We start from the raw sequence: 8057 nt of genomic DNA, 5'->3' as shown, positions 1-8057 counted from the left end.
TGGAAAAACAGCTGAATATAACTGCTTCAAGCTACATGCTATTCGTGAATAAATACTTTAGAATATGTGCATAATTGCAGCTTACTCCGCTGAATGCTCGTAAAGCGTATATATTCTGTTGTCCGTTCACTCCAGCAAGACGCGGTCCCGTGTTGTGGAGTCGGCACATCAAAATTTTATCATGAATGAATGGAGGAATGTCCTCTTCACAGACGAATCCCGCTTCAATTTGTAGAATGATTCTCGTCGCCAATTATTCTAGAGAGAACCTGGTAGCTGATACAAACCTAGGAATATCGTGGAAAGAGACCGGATTGGTGGCGATGGTCTCATGGTGTGAAGAGGTATCATATTTAGTGACCGAACGGAGCTACGCATCTTCGTTGGCGGTCGGAGGAATACTGAAAACGTTAAGAGGTACACAGATGAGATAATCCTTCCACATGTTCGGCTTTTCACAGGTGCAGTTGGTTGAGACTTCCACCTTGTTTTGACACATTGACATATAACAATTCCGTTAGTTCGTTGATTTGCGGGAGGGGAGCAAACAGCGAGATCATCGGTCCCGTAGGATTGGGAAGAATGGGGAAGGAAGTCGGCTGCGCCCTTTCGAAGGAACCATCCCGGTATTTGCCAGAAGTGATTTAGGGAACTCACGGAAAACCTAAATCAGGATGGCCGGACGCGGGTTAGAACCGTCGTCCTCCAGAGCATGAGTCCAGAGTGCTAACAACTGCGCAACCTCGCTCGGTAACAGCTTCATATGGATCTCTTGAACAGCACATTCTTACACTTCACTTGAGTCTCTAATATAGGAACATTTATGAAAACGTAATCACTTTGCTTCAAAAGCGAATGTGTTGAATATTCTTGTCGTTTGTGGCTCAGATGTAGCAACGATTGTGGAATTCGCTTCTTCTGCGTCGGGAATCAGTTTTATTGCTTTTGACGTTTTATTAGCACGCCCGTGTGGTTTTCCCTTCAGCTGTAGTTGTGGTGCCTTATTTGATACGTTGGATAATGTAGGTGTTCCATACCGTATTGCTACCTGCGCTCCACATTATCTGATTTAATTGGTAGTACAGTGAACAACACGTTATTCAATACATATAGGACGTCTTTCTGCAAAAACGCAGATCTTCTGCTGTTTACTAGATATTTCTTGTCCTTAAAAGAGAACGACATTGTTCAGTGAATATCTGTAGGTCACAAGAGAATCGAATAAGACAAACGTGATATCATTTTTTAGCTATTGTCGATTTTTATGACAGTACATACGCCACCTTTTTGGAAGCTATGTTACAAATCTGTTTAAATGGTACTATTCGCATTCATCTGATACCATATTCAGAATTACAGCTTACAGTCCGCTTGGAGTACTACTGTCAGAACGTATAACAAAAATGAGCAGCAATGTCGTGACCATGTCCGACTCTGATACTAGCACGCAATTTGACTCGTTCGAAACTTTGTAATGCTATCCATTCTTAGATTAAAACTATGCGACTTAATGTGACTGAAGCTACTGTCCACAGAGATCCAGCAGGTGGAGAGACGTTTCTCACAGCCCGTATACCAATGATCCCAACCAGTATACCTGTTAATTTTAAGAGACTCAACGTTTCGTTTGCAGGAACAATAAAGAAAACTCAAGGTCAGACATTCAAATACTTTAAAACTGATTCACGATCAGAGTGTTTCTCCCATGGACAGTTGTATGTTGCCCTTTCACAAACTAGTAACTGAAGAAAACTTCATAAGCTAAGTTCGCTAAAAAAGCTTTTTATTGAATACCTGATATCGACAGAGCTACGCTATTGTCATCGGATCTTATTCTTCAAGAAATTACCACATATTGTCCATCGGTATTGTACGTGTTGTCATTTTAAAGCATAAGATACGATCATGAGAGTATAGCTGTGTCGAAACCGGCCATCCAATAAAATACTTTTTTAGCTATGTTGGCTTCTGAAATTTTCTTCAGCTAACATACGTTGCGGATAGCCCCCATACTAACAATGTCAGGAGTATATAACTTTTACGAACTCGTAATTCAGAGAACTAGCTTAAACTCTTACCACGCAGTATGCATGAAAATCGGAAAGTTTTGTAATCGCATCACGTAAAAAAATAAATAAATAAAATAAAATCGGAGACGGAAGCAAAGGAAACTTTTTAATTTATGTTCTAGATGATTTATTATAAATTCGAGTTCCATACTTCAAAGTGGATGAAGCCGCCGCGAGGAACTAAAACTTGCGTCCTTACACAATACCCAGGGGTACCTCAGATTAGGACGTATATCCAATTCACAATATATATTTAGCAATTCTGAAGCATTTCCGGATTCGCTATTTGTTATATATATATTCAGATCTTCGTATTCGTAGCACATTATTTAGATGTTTTATTGCTGCTATGTCTTAACCAAGTGTATGTTTAGTTTATTGCTTCGCGGTCTCCTTTAGCTGTTGTTGAAACTAATATGTATTTGTGTGATTTATTGTTATGTTAGTCGCGATTGAGTTCTCAGGCAAAACAAAGTTCCTGAATGACATAAGTTTGGTATACTGGCTTTGGTTGTACTTGTATTATTTTATTTTGTATTCTCCATATCTGCGCAATGGCGTCTGTGTTCCCATTTTCAAGTGAGCCTGAAGATACATGTGAGGAGTAATTATTGTTAAATTCTTAATTACAATAGTAATTGTTATTTTCACGCTAAGAGAAATTTAGAAATGAAATCTCTATGGGCTTGCACAAAGAGTAAAGAAATAACAATCGATCATCCAGTGATGTTAGTCACACTTTGGATTATGCCACTTTCGTAGCAGAACAAGAATTACTATAATGGTATTTCAGCGGCAAGCATGGCATACTTCGATCGCTCAAGTTTTTCTCTGAAAAACTGATTGTTATGCCACTGCCGCTTACACTTGGTATAACGTTATTAATTTTTAAGTCCTGTAACATGGTAATATGTTTAATTATATATAGTGCTGATTTATTGGGTAACTACCACCTTTTAATTCTCTTTCCGTTTACATTTATGGGACAATAGGGCACCTCAATACACTTTAACAATATATGACTAGACGAACGCTTGGAGTGTAACCCTAATACGCTCGACTGACGAGTTATATAACGCAAGTATTCGTTTATTTCTTTTCATTCTTTCGACTAAGCAAGCAAATGGTTCTTGTGTATTTGCATTTTAACTATGTTATATCGGATTTTTCCCAAGCCATTTTAAAATAGCTACGCAACTGCCATTGTGTAATAACAGAGAATTTGAAATTAAAAGGACGTTTTCGTCCAACAAACGACAACAAGAGGAGCAGATTATTGTCACTGAGAAAATATAAGAAAATAAATATTGATACCTTTTATTATGTCTTTAAATACTTCTTATTCTTTCATATTGACTGCAACTTCGATGTATTCTCTTTTTTTGGTCTTCATTACCAGGCCCCAGTTCCCATATTCGTCTGTCACAAAGTACGTAATCGTTATCTGCTGCTATGATAAACTCATCGTTGGTCAACTGTTCGCTATGGAGAGTACTTGATGCTACAGGTTTTCCCGTGCCATACAATTTAGTACTGGAGTTGGCCAGAGCATTCTGTACTTCTGTCTTAAAGGGTGTCCATTCTTGTATTCCCACATTCTTGATATATATAGATTCAATAAGTTCTTCCTCTACTCTAATACTTGCTGAAATATTTTCGCACATGCTACGTGTTATTGCTATGAGCTGGCAGCTTACGACACACTGCAGCACTCCATACCAAAATCTACTGAGAGGGACAGTGCTGTATGCTTTGTTGAGGCCTACTAAAACAAAATGGACTTCCATAACTCTAGCGAACTATTTTTTAATTACCTGCTGCAGATAAAATATATTCCCTACATATGATCTGTAATTTTCTTCTCCAGAACGTTTTTGAGAAATTCTTCATATAATTTTTCTTATTTACCGTTACACTTATACCTCTACCGTTAGAATATTCCCTCCTTTGATTCCCCTGGTACGTAGTTTTCTGTAATACTCATATGAAATTCTTTTTTTTGTGGAAATTAAAACTCTTTTGTGGTCTGTTCTTCCACATTTCCTGTTCTTGGAACCTCTTCATTCTTCTTCATTTTGTACAGTTTCGATTTAATTCATGTGCTTCGTTTCAGAAATCTTTGTTATGTGAGTAATATCTTGTAATACACTCCTGGAAATTGAAATAAGAACACCGTGAATTCATTGTCCCAGGAAGGGGAAACTTTATTGACACATTCCTGGGGTCAGATACATCACATGATCACACTGACAGAACCACAGGCACATAGACACAGGCAACAGAGCATGCACAATGTCGGCACTAGTACAGTGTATATCCACCTTTCGCAGCAATGCAGGCTGCTATTCTCCCATGGAGACGATCGTAGAGATGCTGGATGTAGTCCTGTGGAACGGCTTGCCATGCCATTTCCACCTGGCGCCTCAGTTGGACCAGCGTTCGTGCTGGACGTGCAGACCGCGTGAGACGACGCTTCATCCAGTCCCAAACATGCTCAATGGGGGACAGATCCGGAGATCTTGCTGGCCAGGGTAGTTGACTTACACCTTCTAGAGCACGTTGGGTGGCACGGGATACATGCGGACGTGCATTGTCCTGTTGGAACAGCAAGTTCCCTTGCCGGTCTAGGAATGGTAGAACGATGGGTTCGATGACGGTTTGGATGTACCGTGCACTATTCAGTGTCCCCTCGACGATCACCAGTGGTGTACGGCCAGTGTAGGAGATCGCTCCCCACACCATGATGCCGGGTGTTGGCCCTGTGTGCCTCGGTCGTATGCAGTCCTGATTGTGGCGCTCACCTGCACGGCGCCAAACACGCATACGACCATCATTGGCACCAAGGCAGAAGCGACTCTCATCGCTGAAGACGACACGTCTCCATTCGTCCCTCCATTCACGCCTGTCGCGACACCACTGGAGGCGGGCTGCACGATGTTGGGGCGTGAGCGGAAGACGGCCTAACGGTGTGCGGGACCGTAGCCCAGCTTCATGGAGACGGTTGCGAATGGTCCTCGCCGATACCCCAGGAGCAACAGTGTCCCTAATTTGCTGGGAAGTGGCGGTGCGGTCCCCTACGGCACTGCGTAGGATCCTACGGTCTTGGCGTGCATCCGTGCGTCGCTGCGGTCCGGTCCCAGGTCGACGGGCACGTGCACCTTCCGCCGACCACTGGCGACAACATCGATGTACTGTGGAGACCTCACGCCCCACGTGTTGAGCAATTCGGCGGTACGTCCACCCGGCCTCCCGCATGCCCACTATACGCCCTCGCTCAAAGTCCGTCTACTGCACATACGGTTCACGTCCACGCTGTCGCGGCATGCTACCAGTGTTAAAGACTGCGATGGAGCTCCGTATGCCACGGAAAACTGGCTGACACTGACGGCGGCGGTGCACAAATGCTGCACAGCTAGCGCCATTCGACGGCCAACACCGCGGTTCCTGGTGTGTCCGCTGTGCCGTGCGTGTGATCATTGCTTGTACAGCCCTCTCGCAGTGTCCGGAGCAAGTATGGTGGGTCTGACACACCGGTGTCAATGTGTTCTTTTTCCATTTCCAGGAGTGTAGTTTACACATCCTCCTTTAGTCATAAGCTGCAGACTTCCTCCCTCCGTATTTGTCATTATCTTATATGTGAATGTTTCCCAAGTATCTTTTGATTCTGTGATCCCAACAAACATTTCTAATTCTTGACCCTTTTTCTCCGGTTCTAAGTTCTCTGTAATGTTTAGTTTCTCTCTCTTCTTGATTCATTCGTTGATATGCTTTTGAATACTTGTAATCTCCTGTTTTCAGCCCTATAGCATGTCTGACGTTACAGCATAATAATCAGAGTCTGGTTAGTCTCTTATTTGTTGATTCTAAAAGACTTCTGTTCTTTGTTTGCTAAATGCCAAAATAATCGCTAATGAGCCATCCCTTAATTCTGTAATACCCCACCTAACACGGAACATAGTGAAGGCCGCATAATTACAGTGTGTAACTGTATCTCGTGCATGAATTTGACCAGTGCTTTTACAATGTAGTTATTGTGGGGATCATGTAAAGAAAAGATCATTCTTGGAGCAGGCGATTATTCTCATATCTCCAAATTAACACCAAAGACACTGCCGAGCTTAACGTCCCAACCCAACGGACGGGTCATCATTACGTGTGTGTGTGTGGTTTGAGGTTTTCGGGCGCTACATTACGTGTCATTTGCCCTCACTCCATAACACACTGTAGGTCACATGACTGGACGTTGGACAACATTTCGCGCCGATTGCATGGGTAAGTAGACCGCGCTGAAGAGAGGGAATTCTCGTGTGGATTGCCAGTGTGGGGCCCATCGCATGTTACAGGGTGCAGTCAGTACCATGTGGTCACTGGATAGGAAATCGACATTAAAAAGACCAAATTAGGTAATTTATCGAGAACATGGTTCAGCCCGATCTTTACCTGAGTTGAACTGATGTCATTTTATGTATGTTTCCAGGCTTCCGTGGCCGTTGTCGTTGAAGTTATAATCTTCTGTGTTGGTGGACTGCGTCATATTTCTTTAGCCAATTGATATTTGTTCAGGATCTTGTGGTGTTTACTGTCCAAAGCGAAGCTGACAGTATACAATTTGCAGTGGACACCACAAGATGCTGAAGAACATCCCAGCGGAGGAGTAGAAACGTCGACTGTTGGAAGAAATATGAGACAGCCTAACAACCCAGAAGATTTTAACTTCATTAATATTATTTTGTCTGAGTTTGATTTTAATTTGTATTTTTCAAGCTCCGTGGGGTGTAAACTTTCATTACGCAGGAATCTATAACTTGCTGCTTGTGGCACGATATTGTTTCAAAGTAGTAAAGTCTGATTTAAAATCATAGGTCAAAGTCACGTACGAGTTTAAGAACTGTTCCAATTCATTGTATTTCTAGTCCTCGTGTTATTCTGACCCGAATAAATGTGAAGAAATACCCGCAGTAATATAGTGATCTTGCCTAATAGACTATGAGACGCAAAGAGCTTTGCCTAGCTTCGTAATAGTTCCATTTGCATTTTTACATATATGATGTGGATTTTATTTCTTTGTGAATTTGAATGAGTGAGCCATAATATAAAAGGTTGGTGAACACGTATCTTCGATTTATGTCAGCTGATGACCATACGAGTCTGAATTTTATCATAGCCACGTTAGCTGGACTTCACGCTATAAACATACTTTTCTTGAATATACTCTCATGAGACGGAGATGTTATTTTTGTACGACTTTCGCTGCATGCCATTATTATTTTAGAGTTTCTCCGTCTCTATTTCCAGTGCGTCATCATGTTTAAGTTGTATAAAATTATAACTGTAATATATTCAAGGTTGTATAGGCTACTTTAAATGATACATACGTCTTAAAAACCCTATATCTTTAAAGGTGTAACATGCACAAAATAATTGATGCATGAACAGAACCGTAAACTCACCAAGTTTGCATATTCTGTGAGTTCCCCTCTGGTGACACAATATCCTGTTCTGTGAGTTCCCCACTGGTGAAACAATATCCTGTCAATAATCATCACAGTAATCCTGGTACTTTCTATGAGCTGTTCCAGCTTTCTTGACATTGGGGATACGTAAACACGGTCCTTAATGACCACGAAAAGAAAAAGTTACAAAGCGTAATGTCAGGCGACCTGAGAGGAGGGGGGCGGGGGGCAATCAAATACAGTCACTTCACCTTCAACACTATGTACAATCAAACGGTGCGGAAGTTCGTCGTTTAGACAGCGACGTATATCGATGCTCCAGTGAGACAGTGCCCCAGCTTGTTGGAAGATGAAGTTCTCGGAATCAGTAAGCGGTTGTGGAAATAACCACAGCTGCATCGTATCAAAGTCAGAGGTACCCGCCACAGGGCATTCAGAGAAGAAAAGCGACACATACAGCTTCTTCTGAGACTTGCACAGAAAACATTAACCTTCAGCGAATAGAGTTCATGCGTCACAATTTTTTAAGGAATTC

Source organism: Schistocerca cancellata, chromosome 9 (genome assembly GCF_023864275.1).
Source record: "Schistocerca cancellata isolate TAMUIC-IGC-003103 chromosome 9, iqSchCanc2.1, whole genome shotgun sequence".
NCBI lineage: Eukaryota > Metazoa > Arthropoda > Insecta > Orthoptera > Acrididae > Schistocerca > Schistocerca cancellata.
The sequence above is the reverse complement of the archived record's forward strand: the minus strand, read 5'-3'. Positions refer to the sequence as shown.